At 54.4% G+C, this 14,609-nt stretch overlaps 1 protein-coding gene across 3 annotated transcripts in view; it reads left to right on the forward strand.

Moving 5' to 3' along the window:
• The window catches only part of LOC144953119 (uncharacterized), a 65,811-nt gene that overhangs the window by 37,807 nt on the left and 13,395 nt on the right, over positions 1 to 14,609 (forward strand). For 2 of the 3 annotated variants that reach the window (XM_078883664.1, XM_078883666.1), the window contains exon 1: positions 13,536 to 13,619. The exons of the other annotated variant lie outside the window; for it this stretch is intronic. The gene's annotated coding sequence lies outside the window, so the exon portion shown is untranslated. Of the gene's footprint in view, positions 1 to 13,535; positions 13,620 to 14,609 lie in introns of those variants that run through there. 3 annotated transcript variants of the gene reach the window in all.

The raw sequence follows: 14,609 nt of genomic DNA on the forward strand, positions 1-14,609 counted from the left end.
AAGGGTATAAGCATCTGTGTACCAGGTGGGATGTCCACAGATGCGACGGACAGCGCCTGCACTTGTACGGCCGAAGCAGGTCGCCCCCAGGGCGACGGCAGAAACGAGATTTGATGGCCCCCCGGCAGTTCAATACAATTCTCATTGATTTTGATCAAAATGGGCATCTTAGCCAAAAAATCGGTGCCTAACAAACAAGGAACCGCCAAAGATCTCGATATTAACACAACGCTCGAGGCCGACACATCCCCAATAGATATCTTAGCATCCACCTGGCCCACGATACCCATGCTACCCCCGTTTGCAGCGACGCACGACCCATAAACCGGACGCACAGCCCCCGGCGGGATGCCCAACAGATGGAAAATGACATCCGAAATAATAGTCGCAGACGCGCCGGAGTCGACCAAAATGCGTACGTCCACCCCTTGTATAGACCCCGGTACAGTGGACGAACCCGTAGCGGCCGCGACGACTCTCCGTGCCAACTTGCGCCACTGCGTGACCGAGCGACAAGGCCCCGTCGAAGGGCTTTCTTTAACCACAACATTAGGATGGCACAACGAAGGCAATGGGTGAGGTGTAAAGCCTTGCCGAGTGTCTGGTGCGTGCCGACATGCCTGTTTCGGAGGATCTTTAGTCGACTTGTCCGGTACCGAGGCCTCCTGCTGCGGCGGAGCCGGGAAGCGGGCCCAGCAGTCTCTGGCGTAATGGCCCCTACGCCCGCAGCGGAAACATTCGGCCTCGTTGCGCCGAAGCGCAGGCCTTGCCTCCTGACGGCCCCGTTCCGGTAGCGCCGCGCGCGGCCTCGGCCCGCCGCGTCCCGTCCATGGAGCGGAGGCGGCCGTCAGCTGTTGAGGGCCCCGGTCATCCGGAACATAGACAGCCTGCGCAGGGTTCCACCCCAGCGCATCCCCTTCTTTGACGGGCCCCCCCGTCCACGCCGTCACTTGTTTCCAGCGACGGAGGTTGAATTGCGCATCGAGACACTTAGCAGCCGTCCGGGAAGTTAGCTTCTCATGCCCACACACAGGCATGGGGATCCCTAGATCCCGAGACAGCTCCAACATTTTCCCTAATATGAGAGGCTCGAGCAGGTCCTGTGGCGTCTCAGGATAAGCTGCCATGGCCAGCTCCAGCACCGCACCCCTGAACGCCACGGGCGACTCCTCTGGTGCTCGTTGTCGTTGAGCGAATCGCCGATGCGCATCATCTGGTGGCTCATAAGCGTCGGCCATTTCTTGAAAAACACCACATAAAGTTGCCTTCTTATCGGTCGTTATGGAACGGAAAAATCGGACAGATTCGTCGTCCAGGAGAGTCGGCAACACCTCCAAAGCCTCCGCATCGGTCCATCTTGCTGTGCGTACCGCCGCCAAGAAGCGGCAGGCGAACGCGCTCCAGTCCCCACCGACGGAAAATTCTTTAACCGTGGTAAGGTGGCGACTCCGACTCCTCTTCCCGCCGTCTTCCAATGGTGGTGGTTGTGGTGGCAAATTCAAAATGGCGTCGGCCCGCGGCGTGGCCAAGATGGCGGTTTGGCGCCGCGGAGCGCGCAAGATGGCGGCCTCTTGCCGCGTGGGCAATGGCGGCGGCAGGACAGGCAACGTGGCGGCCCGCGGAGCACCAACTGCGTCCTCCATCGTCCCTGGCGCGACGAGATGGCATAAATGCGTCAGGACGTCCTTAAGTGCCTCCAGTTGTACCGCCATCGCTTGCCATCGTTGATCCGCTTCTGATGATGTCGACGGACCCGCCACCGCGCCAACATCCTCCACTCCCGTTCCCGTGCTCGCCTCAGCCGGGCTCTCCTCCACTACCCCAACAGAATCCGTGGTTGGAGGGAGTTCGTCGTCGTCGGACGAAGAAGCCGATGCAGGCGCCGGATTAACTTTCTTCCTCACTTGTTTCGACATGCCGTTGCACTTCCGACACCAGTGTAATAAACGACTGGACCACGATGTCTGGCTCAGTGTCCTTTATTCGGTTCGTGCTGTACTCCCACACGGCTGTCTCTACTCTGTAGCTTCTCCACGGTGCTGACTCCGATGTCGGCCCGATCCACAACAGCAGCCCCGCTGCTGTTTCTCTCACACAGCCCCCCTTGGCTGTACTCGCTGCAACTCCTCTCTCTCTCCGCAGCTCTGACAGCCTCGTGCTGTCTCCCTCTCTCTCTCCGCAGCTCTGACAGCCTCGTGCTGTCTCTCTCTCTCTCTCCGCAGCTCCACCTGGCAGCCACACCGCTGCCTCTAACACGCAGCCCTTCTGGCTGTCTCCTCTGCAGCTGCACACCACTCCGCAGCTTCCTCCTGTCTTCGGGGTTGGCTCCCGATGGCCGTCGGTGCCCCCCCCTCTTCTCACTCGCCCGCGTGGCCTCACTCTTTTCCGCTCACACCCCGACTGACTTCCCCTTCCGGTTTACCCGCTTAAGGACCCGAACCTTCCACCCACGTCACATGACTCCACCCCCCGTGACGTCACATCCGGAAGGTCGCTTACGCCCGCATTACACATAGACTGACACACACATTGCCCTACACACACTAATAGACATATGGACTGTGACACACAGACATCTACTTTAGATACACACACATGGATTAACACACACACATCGACTGACACACAGACACACAAACGCACATTGACTTACACACTCAGATGGAGCCATGCACAAACATCGACTCACACACACGCATTGACTTTCACACATCGAGTGAAACACACACGTATGGACTAACACACACATGTGGACTAACACACACACAGCGACAGATACGCACACAAATGGACTGACACACACACACAAACACTTGTACGTACACACACACGGGGCGTTGTCCGTTTGAAAAAGACAGACACACACATGGACTTACACACAGACATGGACCCACACACATAGAAACCCATCGACTTACACGCACACAAACACATATGGACTCACACACACAGACATCGACTTTAGGCACACGCATGTAGTTTCTGCACACGAAAATTATAATAGTAATAGAGTATTAGGCAACTTATTAGTTTCATAATAGTGTAGGGTTGTTACGGGAGGGCTGTAGGTGCATGGGATCCAACGGGGAATAAACACAGTGGGCGGAGCTCCGGGAGTACACGGGGGTGGGGTGCCCGCAGCGACGTCCGCATCAGGCAGCCTGGGGGGTTGTGATCCTGACGGGGGGTATAAAGGGGGAGGACAGAGAGAGCTCGTGGCTCAGTCTGGGAACGAAGGAGGAAGAAGGAAGATCTCCTAGTTAGAAGCCCTGGACTCCCCTCGACGCCGCCCTTGTCAGGGCTGCGGAGGATCAAGCCAGAGGCGTGGTTCCGTGAACCAGGGTCAGTACCCTGGGACTCCGGAGACCGTAGCCCGATTCACCAGTGTCGGGCCAGTTAGCCTCCCCTAGCCCGTTAGTGGAGGACTTGGGAGTAGGTCAGGATTAGCTAGGGTGTATCCCCAGTTATCCGGGTGAGGGGGCCGCTACCCCCTCTAGTGCTGTCCTGTACCGACAACTTGTAATAAAGATACGTGTGCCTCAACCTGGGTGTCCAGCGTACTTACCGGTACTTCATCTGGGGTCAGAAGTATTACGAACATGGATACACGTCAGACAGCTCGAGCCAGAGTGCCGGACGAGGACACTGCTGAAATCGTTGAGCCCGAGACGGCTCACCAGGACATGGTACAGCCGGGGCCTGACGCGTTCCTGCCGGGGCATCGGCATGAAGAGGGGCCGCAGCCAGACGCGCTACGGCTGGCTCACGAGAGGCTGGCGGAGCTGCTGTATGCCGCTGCCGCCACGCTGGAAAACATCACGCGGCTGGGGGCTGGTGGTCCACCACGGGGCGAGGGGAGTCGACGACCGGAGCGCCTTCCCGCCATTTCGGAAGACTCCAACTTTGAATTTCCCGCCATCGCCACGGCAGCTGCAGAGGGCGTGGCCGGGCTAAACCTTGGGTCCGACACCGCTCTCGCTGGGACAGCCGCATCATCGCCAGCGGCGGGAACGTCATCATGGCTGCGACAGGCGATTCCATCTGCCATTCGCGCCGACGCACAGCCGAGTCCTGGGGATAGCAGCCTGCAGACTTCCAAGGCGAACGCTGCGCTGCAACAACGCCTACCTCCGCTGAAGGAATTTGTTGGCGCGGAGGGCGACTGGGGCGGCTTCCAGCGTCGCTTCATCGCCCACCAAGAAATGGCTAGGTGGTCGGACGACGAAGCCCTCTGCGCGCTGCCGGCGCTCCTCGACGCCGACGCGCTCGCCGCCCTCACATCGGCGCCAAGAGAGAAGCGTTCTACTCTGCCGAGGGCGCTACAACTGCTGGCTGGGGTCTATGGACCATCTGCAGAATGCAGACAGCAGTTCTACGACCGCAAGCGGGGTGAAAAAGAGTCGCCCCTGGCATACAGGACGAGCCTCCTGGCGCTGGCCAAAACGGCTTTTCCCCGTATGGACGACGACGGCGTGGACGCGATGGTCACGGAGAAGATCCTCCTCCTGGCAGACGACCTGGACATCGCTGTCGTCGCACAGGAGGACGCCGAGATGACCTCTCTTCAGGCGGCGCGCCTCCTTCACGCCAACCTTCTGTCCCTGCGGCGGAAAGCCAGCAGGGCATCGGCCGGGCGTGCGGTGGCTGCAGCCACCCTTCAGACGGAGGAGCTCTACGCCGTCGACCACCGACGGCAACAGGCGCAAGGAGCACGGGCGGGCCGGGACGGCTCAAGCCGGTTCGACCGTCCATCGTCTCCACCGGGGGGTCCGCGGTGTTTCAACTGCGGCGTTCGGGGCCACGTCGCCTTGGGGTGCCGCTCGCCTCGACAGCGCGGGACGACGCCTCGACGGGACGCCGGGCCTCCTCCTCCCAAGCTCCAGCAACATGATCCGGCGAGTCGCGGCACCACACATGTTTGGCCAAAGCACCCACCCGTTGCACACTCTCGCACCACAACGAACGGGGGGCCGATGTTGCGTTGCGACGGCCCAACGCGGATCACTGCGGGGACTCGAATCGAGCCCAAACAGTGGTCCGTGTTGGCCCATCGCGTGGTAGCCGCGTCGTCAGGGTCGTCGGCCGTGGTCGGACACATTGACGGGGTAGAGGTACGCATCCTGGTCGATACGGGGGCATCGGCGACAATCATTTCGGAGTTAATTTACAATATTCTGCCTGTACAAAGCCGGCCCTTACTGCCGGTTAACGTCCCATTCTATGCCGCTAACGGGGGCTCTCTGGGCATCATGGGACAGATTCGCGCGCAAATTTGTATCGGGGACATCAAATTGTCGGGGCCGATTTTCGTTTCCTCCTCGCTGGCGGTTCCGTGCCTGCTGGGGACGGATTTCTTAGGAAAAATGCCAATTCGGATTTTGATCGACCAAGGATGCATTGAGCTTCCGTCAGGGCGACGCATGGCCTTCCTGCCTTCCCCTGCGGCGGCTCGGACGGCGTTCGCGACGGTACCGGCGTTTGTCGTCAGAACAGTTAGTGTGCCGCCGGGAGCTCAAATGCTAGTGCCTCTGAAACTTCGTAAGCCCTTCGCTATGGGCGTAGGGGATCAGGGTGTTTTGCTGGGACCGTCTAGGGCCGGGGTTAGTGCACCTAATTTGATTCCGGCCCAGACCGTCGTAAGAGGGGACGAGGACCCTTTCATCGCGGTCCTCAATGTGGGGTCGCAGACAGTGGTGGTTCCTCAAGGGACGGTGCTCGCTCACGCGACGCCGGTACCCTGCGAGGAACCTGTCGCGAACCATGTTGGCACTGCTTCCCGAATGCTCCCACATTCGGACAGCGATGAAGGGTGGCTCGACGCGCTTTGTGCGGGATCGACGGACCTGACAAATTCAGAGCGCCAACAGCTTAGAACGCTACTGAGGGAATTTTCCGACGTTTTCAGTCGGGATAAATATGATTTGGGTTGCACTCACCTGCTGCGTCACCATATTGACACGGGTGACAGCGCGCCAATTCGCCAAAATCCGTTTCGGTTAAGTCCCGCCGAAAAGGACCATGTCAAATCGGCTGTTGATGACATGTTAGCCGCCGACATCATTTCTCCCTCCACCAGCCCTTGGGGAGCGCCGATCGTCCTGGTTAAAAAGCAGGACGGCTCGTTGCGGTTTTGCGTGGATTTTCGGCGCCTTAATAAAATTTCGGTTGCCGACGCATACCCGCTCCCACGGATGGACGAATCGCTGGACGCCTTGGCGGGAGCGCGATTCTTCTCCACACTAGATTTACTTTCGGGATTCTGGCAGCTTCCTCTGGACGATGATTCTAAGCCTAAAACTGCTTTCCGTACACCGCACGGCCTGTTCCAATTCAACCGGTTGCCGATGGGCTTACACTCAGCGCCGGCAACTTTCCAGCGATTGATGGAATTGGTTTTGGCTGGATTGCAATGGGAATCGTGCCTGATTTATTTGGATGACGTTATTGTCTTTGGTAAAACTTTTGATGAACATCTCCAGAGGTTGCGGGCGGTTTTCCTAAAGATGCGGGCTGCTAATTTGAAATTTAAGCCCCAGAAATGCCATTTGTTACGCGAGTCGGTGCGTTATTTGGGGCACATCGTAGGGCGCTCGGGTATTGCTACCGATCCCGCCAAAACGCAGTGTGTCAGCTCCTGGCCGACTCCCACCTCGGTGGGAGAGGTCAGGAGTTTTATTGGCTTCGCATCATATTACCGACGCTTCGTCGCTAATTTTGCAACGATTGCCAAACCCCTACACGCGTTAACATCTAAAGGGGTTCGGTTCCACTGGGGTCAGGAGGAGGAAGCTGCTTTCTGCTCCCTTCGGGACGCCCTGGTAAAGGCTCCTCCCCTGATTTACCCAGATTTTTCTAGGCCGTTTTTGCTCGACACCGACGCGAGCAACACGGGTATTGGAGGTGTGCTTTCCCAGGTGGTTGACGGCGTGGAACGGGTGGTTGCGTACGGCAGTCGGGTGTTGTCTCCAGCGGAGCAAAGATATTGTGTCACCCGTAGGGAACTGTTGGCAATTGTCTATTTCATCCAACAGTATCGCCCATATCTGTACGGTCGGCGTTTCACCGTCCGCACAGATCATGCGGCACTGCAGTACGCCCTGAAGGTTCAACAGCCATCGGGACAATTGTCCCGATGGTTGGAGGTCCTCCAGGATTTCGATTTCGAAACCACCTACCGTAAGGGCGTTCGCCACACCAACGCTGACGCTCTGTCACGGATGCCAACCGCCTCCGAATGCGCATGCCTCCTGGGGTCTGGGCGTTGCAAGCCGGCAGGGGACATGATGGTTCCGGTCCTGGCGGCCGCCGCCAATGACGAAACATTGGTCACCATTGATATCGCGGAACAGGGGAAAGATTCCCTGCTTGGGTTGCCCGTTAATGAATGGGGGCGCCTCCAAATGGAGGATACCTCCCTCCTCGTGTTGCGTCGTCGCGCCGGGGAGAGGGGGCGGGGGACGGGTGAGGCCGACGCTTGGGGCATGCACGCAGGGTTGCTCATGCATTGGGACAGCAAATCCCACCGTCACCGGCTGGTGGTCCCTTCGGGATTACGGGGTAAGGTGGTGTGGGCTGCGCATGAGCGCCTCCTCCACCTGGGGACCCAGAAAACTCTCGCCTTGCTCCAGCTGAATTTTTTTTGGCCAGGCATGACAAGAGATGTCACTGATCTGTTGGCAGCGTGCCCTCGGTGTGCGCAGCGCAAACCACCGGCACGGGAGTCGAACCCGCCCTTGCAGTCCATCCAGGTCTCCCGAGTAAATGAACTGGTCGCACTGGACATTCTGGGGCCATTCCCCGCCACCCCCAGGGGAAATAAATATTTGCTTACTGGGGTCGAATATTTTACGCGCTGGCCTATGGCCTGGCCCCTGGCGAATCAGTCGGCAGCAGCCATCGTCGACGCCTTTGTCCAAGGTTATGTCATGGACAAAGGTGCCCCGGAGCGGTTGTTGACCGACCAGGGTAGAAATTTTTCCGGGAAACTCCTAAAACAAGTCTGTGATCTCCTAGGAACGAAAAAAATTCGAACCTCTCCTTATCACCCGCAAACGGACGGGATGGTCGAGCGTCTGCATCGCACCATCTCGTCTATGTTGTCGCAGCAAGTCTCGGACTCACAGACTGATTGGGACTTACAAATTCAAGGGGTTCTAGCGGCATACAGATTGGCTCCCCATGCTGCGACGGGATTTTCACCATTCTTTCTTATGTATGGCCGCGAACCCGACCCACCTGTTCCGGCACAGCTGCAGATCCCCGCGCCGCTGGGTAAAATTAAATTGGATGAACACGTTAAATTTAACCTTGACAAACTGACTGAGGCGCGGGATGCTGCGAGGCTAAATTCTGACAGGCGTCAAAAGGCGAACGAGCGCCTCAGGCTGGCTCGCGCGCACGTGCTGCAGTGGAAGCCGGGGGACAGGGCATGGCTGCACTGTCCCCAGGTACCGCTCGCGACCTCCTCTAAACTCGTGCGCCCGTGGCGGGGCCCCGTCGAGGTTGTCGAGGTTTTGAGGCCTCAGTGCGTTCGAATCAAATGGGGCAGGCGCCGGTGGTTTGTACACCCCTCTAGGCTAAAACCGTTTGTTGCGGTGCGAGGGCCCACTCCACACGCGCGGGGCCAAGCATGTGGGGGGTCGACCGACTCGGAGGGTCCGTCGCTGCTCTCGCCTGATGTGTTGCCGGCTGTCCCACCCACAGGTGCACCGGGAATGACGGGCTCATGCCCTACAACCCACACGGGTGATGCCGACGGTCGCGCCACTTCAATCGCGACCTCATCTCGAAAGGGACAGCCGCCACCGGATGGTCCGCCGTCCGGGGTTGCCCCGTGTGACGGGCCTGCGGCAAGGACGCGCGCTAAGATGCGCAGACTCTTATAATATACAGAAAGAAGAAATTTTTTTTTTATTTCACGTGTCATGGTTACTGTATGCTGCGTCGGTGGTGCGCTCCTGCCACATTGTGTGTGTTGTGTTGTGTGTGTGGGCGGGGTGTGTGTGTTGTGGGTGCGTTGTGTGTCGTGGGTGTGCTGTGTGTGCTGGGGGAGTTCCTGGCTAGTTGTATATACGCGCTTTTACGGATTTCGTATTTATACGGGGGGGGGGGGTGCGTCGGACATTCCCTTCGGGGGTGTGCTTGTTCTTCTTGTTGTTCTTGTTGTTGTTGTTCAATTTGCATTTTGTTGAAAAAAATGAGGCACACACGGGGTTGAGGGGTAAATGTTCCTTTATTGGAATTGTTGCAGCCGGGACGGCTGCGAGCTGTAATGGGGGGAGTGATGTAGGGTTGTTACGGGAGGGCTGTAGGTGCATGGGATCCAACGGGGAATAAACACAGTGGGCGGAGCTCCGGGAGTACACGGGGGTGGGGTGCCCGCAGCGACGTCCGCATCAGGCAGCCTGGGGGGTTGTGATCCTGACGGGGGGTATAAAGGGGGAGGACAGAGAGAGCTCGTGGCTCAGTCTGGGAACGAAGGAGGAAGAAGGAAGATCTCCTAGTTAGAAGCCCTGGACTCCCCTCGACGCCGCCCTTGTCAGGGCTGCGGAGGATCAAGCCAGAGGCGTGGTTCCGTGAACCAGGGTCAGTACCCTGGGACTCCGGAGACCGTAGCCCGATTCACCAGTGTCGGGCCAGTTAGCCTCCCCTAGCCCGTTAGTGGAGGACTTGGGAGTAGGTCAGGATTAGCTAGGGTGTATCCCCAGTTATCCGGGTGAGGGGGCCGCTACCCCCTCTAGTGCTGTCCTGTACCGACAACTTGTAATAAAGATACGTGTGCCTCAACCTGGGTGTCCAGCGTACTTACCGGTACTTCAATAGTACAGAATGAAGCAGAGTTCTTATGTGCACACAAACATTATCATTGTAATATTTGTAAACGTATTTGTTTAATAATAGTAAACAATAAACCTGAGTTCTTAGCGAAAGATTGAATAAAATTGTACTTTACATTGGCGTGGTGACGCCTCGTCCCGTGCAGAGCCCGCGGCCTCGCCTAGATTGGCAAGCTGGAGGAGGTGAGACATTGCCAGGCTGCGAGCTGGGCCGCTACCCCCGCCCTCGCCAGAATAATACTATGAAACCGCTTTAATAATATGAAATTAATATGTAAGGACTTTATATCAGTAACTGCACGTATTGGGGTGGGGGGGGAAGAGGACATCACACTGTGAAGAGAAATCGACAGCGTGATTTGGATATCTATTCCATGTTAAACGCGTAAAATAAAATGTCCCCCGTGAGCTCAAGCGAACGCGCATGACTTGGCAGGGTCCGCCCCCCCACGCAATTGGCGTCACTTGGTAGGGTCGACGGCGCGCAATAAGTAAATAATTAATAATATAAACGGCACAAATGCGTTAATTAAACTACTTTAAAGTTTACGGACGGGGCGTGCCGCCCGTCAAATTTTTTTCAACGTTCAGCCCACCGTCCGAGAGCCAAATCCCCCACAAGCGCGAGCGCGCGGAAACTTTTATATATAAGATAATAATAATAATATTTGGATAAGTTCGGCGGGCCGGATTAAAAAGCCCAACGGGCCGTATACGGCCCGCGGGCCGTACTTTGCCCATGTCTGCTGTAGGGTGTTGGTAGTCCCATAGACGTGAAGTATTTTCCAGCAATGGAGTGCAGTTTGTCATGAAGGAGGATGAGGGCCTGTTTGAAGATGACATCAGAAAAGTTGTCGTCCAGGTTTGTATTTTGTTATTGAGCTCCGTGGAGGATGTCCTCACTCATGCCCTCTTTGTATTTTTGCCAGAGTCCCATGGGGTTAGATGGGCTGCAAACTTGAAGATTTATGCAGAAGAGCAATGTCAGTTGGAAAGGGGACTGACCAACAGAAGCTTCTGTCATAGCTTTATGAATATGGTGATCATGCGCAAGAATTGCACGAACATTGCAAGCTTCCCTGTATGTTTGACAGACAACACTGTTCATAGGTCTTGGAAAGAGTTGTGCCGTTTGGCAACATGGAGAAGCATTGGGAGAAAGTAGCACTGCTGATTGTTGGGATGAACTGTGTAGACTCGTTTTAAGGCATCCGATTCACCGTCAGCAGCACTTCGCTTCCAATTTTTTAGCAGTCCATGTATAGTAGGAGGGAACTTAATGGTAAAGCAGGTTGGCAGCAAATGGGTCACTTGGACAGGGCCTGTTGTTGGGCATTTCCTTTGGTGACGTAGATGCGTTGACCATTTTGGAGGTCAAGTGCCAAATGAATGACTGTGGGGGGACGGTCATGGATGGGGAAGTCAAAAATTCAGCAAATGGCCTCATTGTTGCTGATGTATGTTGGAAAAAAGGTTTTGGGTCATGCATACTTTGCCCGTCTGTTTTGTAAGGCAAAGACAGCCATTTACACCATTGGAACCTCATTTGCCAGTAAAAAATGATAATTGTTTTTTTACCCTTTCATCTGGCAAGAAAACTGACACCTTTTTTACAAGGAGTCATGTTTGCATAGACCACAATACCTGCAGTCATAATGCAAACAAAAAACATAACTCTGATGTATGCACTGTCCTTAAAGTTGATTGATCCACACCTGAGACAGCTTTCCTTAGAGCCTAGTCTCACATGGTGTTGGACCACATGACACCAAAAGGCGCACCAACACCATGTGAGACTAGGCTCTAAGGAAAGCTGTCTCGGGTGTGGACCAATCAACTTTAAGGACAGTTGCATACATTATCAAAGTTATGTTTTTTGTTTGCATTATGACTGCAGGTATTGTGGTCTATGCAAACATGACTCCTTGTAACAAGTAAACCCGTAAAAACAAAGTTTTTCACTATAAATCCTTTATATGCGTGGCGGCTAGAGTCATCTCGTCATCTGGCTTGAGATGGCTGCCACCTATGGGTCAGATGATTGTCTGCCACCGTAATTAAATATTTATTTTGTTTTCCCTAAACAGTGTAAAATTTTGGAATTTTTTTTCACGAAAATTAATTGTCACACACAACGAGTCTGTCTGGAAAATGTTAGCTTGATTGGATCACGGGAAGTGGGATAAAAAACGAGCGAAAGATTTGCACGGTCCTAAGCAAGCAAGCGAACTTAATATAAAGAATTTTAAAATATATTCGCCTGTGGAGGACGCGGGGATCGATCCCGCGACCTTTGGCATGGGAAGCGAGGGCGCTACCAACTGCGCTACTCCGCCACGGCCTGTGGAGGGGTTACGCTCTGGGCTCTTACACTGTGACGTTCAGCCAAAGCCATGAATGAGTTCTATTTGAATATATGTAAAATAAAATGTTTTTGCCTAAAAAGTATAAAATTTTGGGAATTTTTTTTCACGAACATTAATTGTCTCGCACAACGAGTCTGTGTGGAAAATGTCAGCTCGATTGGATCACGGGAAGTGGGTTAAAAAACGACCGAAAGATTTGCACGGTCGTAAGCAAGCAAGCAAGCACGCAAGCAAGCAAGCAAGCACGCAAGCAAGCAAGCGAATTTAATATAAAGGATTTAAAAAAGGTGTCAGTTTTCTTGCCAGATGAAAGGGTAAAAAAACAATTATCAAAGACAGCCATGTCAGAGCCTTTGTACTACTTTTTTACGTAATATATAGGATACTAAGGCTAAGCACACCCGAGGATTGCACTTTTGTTGAAAAATTAAGCTGTAAAAATTTGGCCATTATTGGCCAAAAACGGCATAGGTTTTCCATATTGGGACGTGAACATTTCATCATAAATTGTTCCACTTTTAATCTAATACATAGCATACTACGGGTAAATACAATAGAGGAATTAACTTTCGCCCAAAAATAAAGCTGTGAAAGTTGGGCTTATTTGGCCTAAAATCGGCACAGTATGCCGATTAACTTTTTGATATTCGAAAATTTCATGCATGAAATTCCCCACTTTTTAACGTAATATATAGGCTACTCAGGCTAAACACAACCAAGGAATGTACTTTTCGTTGAAAAATAAAGCTAGGAAAATTGGGACAATTTTGCCAAAAAACGGCATCGGTTAGTATGGCGATTTTCTTTTTACGGACGTGAAAATGTCATCGTGTCGCCAGCGATGTGTTGGAGAGCTAAGCCACAACATCTACAAAGTGCTGCTCATAGCGAGCAGCACCGATGGAGGTCGTCACGGCACATGAGGGGGTGGGTGGCCAGCACCACGTCCGGCCGCCTTTGTCTCCCTAGTGGCGATGTTGACACACCGCACCGGGTACTCGTTTGAGGACGAGTCGACACTGCCTTTCCCCTTCTGTCAACAAACTTGAACTCTGACCCCGCTCTCTGACGCCACCGTGCAGCGTGACCTCATTGGTGTCAAACGTCAGGGGGAGGTGTGCCTCGCTAGTGACGTCATGTCACCTACCCCGACCACCGCGCTCTTGAACGTGACGTCACCTCCGCTCGGCCGCTGCCGATATCTGTCCCAGTGCCAATCCTTATTTGGGCAAAGCCACGCCCGGTAACTGGCGGCTCATTAACATGATGCAATCGTGAAAGTCGTCGCGAGTTGAGAGCCGCTCATTGTGGGAGGGGAGTGTCATCATACCCTGCAAGTGACGTCATGTCACCTGCTGCCGCGTGACGTCGCGAGGGACCAGGAAGTTGCCGCTCCGCCTGTGCACTGAAATCCGAGGTGAGAAATTCTCATCGCGGTTGCGGTGGTTGTTGTTGTGGTGGTGGTTGTTGTTGTGGTGGTGGTTGTTGTGGTGGTGGTAGTTGTTGTGGCGGTGGTGGTTGTGGTGGTTGTTGTTGTGTACCGAGGTAGAGCCTCGCTCTCTCTCTCGTAAGGCTCGTCAACAGCGTGGCGGTGTTCACTCTAGACGCGTGGCGGTGTTCACTCTAGACGCGTGGAGGTGTTCACTCTAGACGCGTGGAGGTGTTCACTCTAGACGCGTGGCGGTGTTCACTCTAGACGCGTGGCGGTGTTCACTCTAGACGCGTGGCGGTGTTCACTCTGGACGCGTGGCGGTGTTCACTCTAGACGCGTGGCGGTGTTCACTCGAGACACGTGGAGGTGTTCACTCTGGACGCGTAGCGGTGTTCACTCTGGACGCGTGGCGGTGTTCACTCTAGACGCGTGGCGGTGTTCACTCTCTGCATGTGGAGATGGGGACAACCGGGGGATCCGGAGGGAAATCTACGCGACCACGGGGAGAGAGGGAGAGAGAGACACGCAGCCTCGGCGATGTTGATTGATCCTCAATGAATTACTTGGTGGAGTGAGGAAGCATTAATACTGAGGGGATGAAGGTGGCCAGGCGTGTGTCTGGACACACCACCACCTGTGAACCATGCCAGTGCGTGACAGTGTCAAGTTTGTGTTTGCAGTAAAGTCTATTCACTCTCTTGAACACGGAGGTTATATCAAAGCAGTAGATTATTTTTGTTTTCCTCTGGAACTCTTTGTAAGAATGGAAACAGTCAAGAAGTTAACACATCACACACATGCAGCTGAAGTCAGATCTGTTCATCCCAGCATTCAAGGACATCGTGAGCCTGGCTGGCTTCATACCTGTTGTATATTTTGGGTCTTGAAAAATTAATAAAAAAATAATCCAAATTAAATGAAAATATGAAAAATGTGTAATTACCCGAAATTATGCTAATTAGGGAGGTGATCATA

This window comes from Lampetra fluviatilis, chromosome 72 (assembly GCF_964198595.1).
Source record: "Lampetra fluviatilis chromosome 72, kcLamFluv1.1, whole genome shotgun sequence".
NCBI lineage: Eukaryota > Metazoa > Chordata > Hyperoartia > Petromyzontiformes > Petromyzontidae > Lampetra > Lampetra fluviatilis.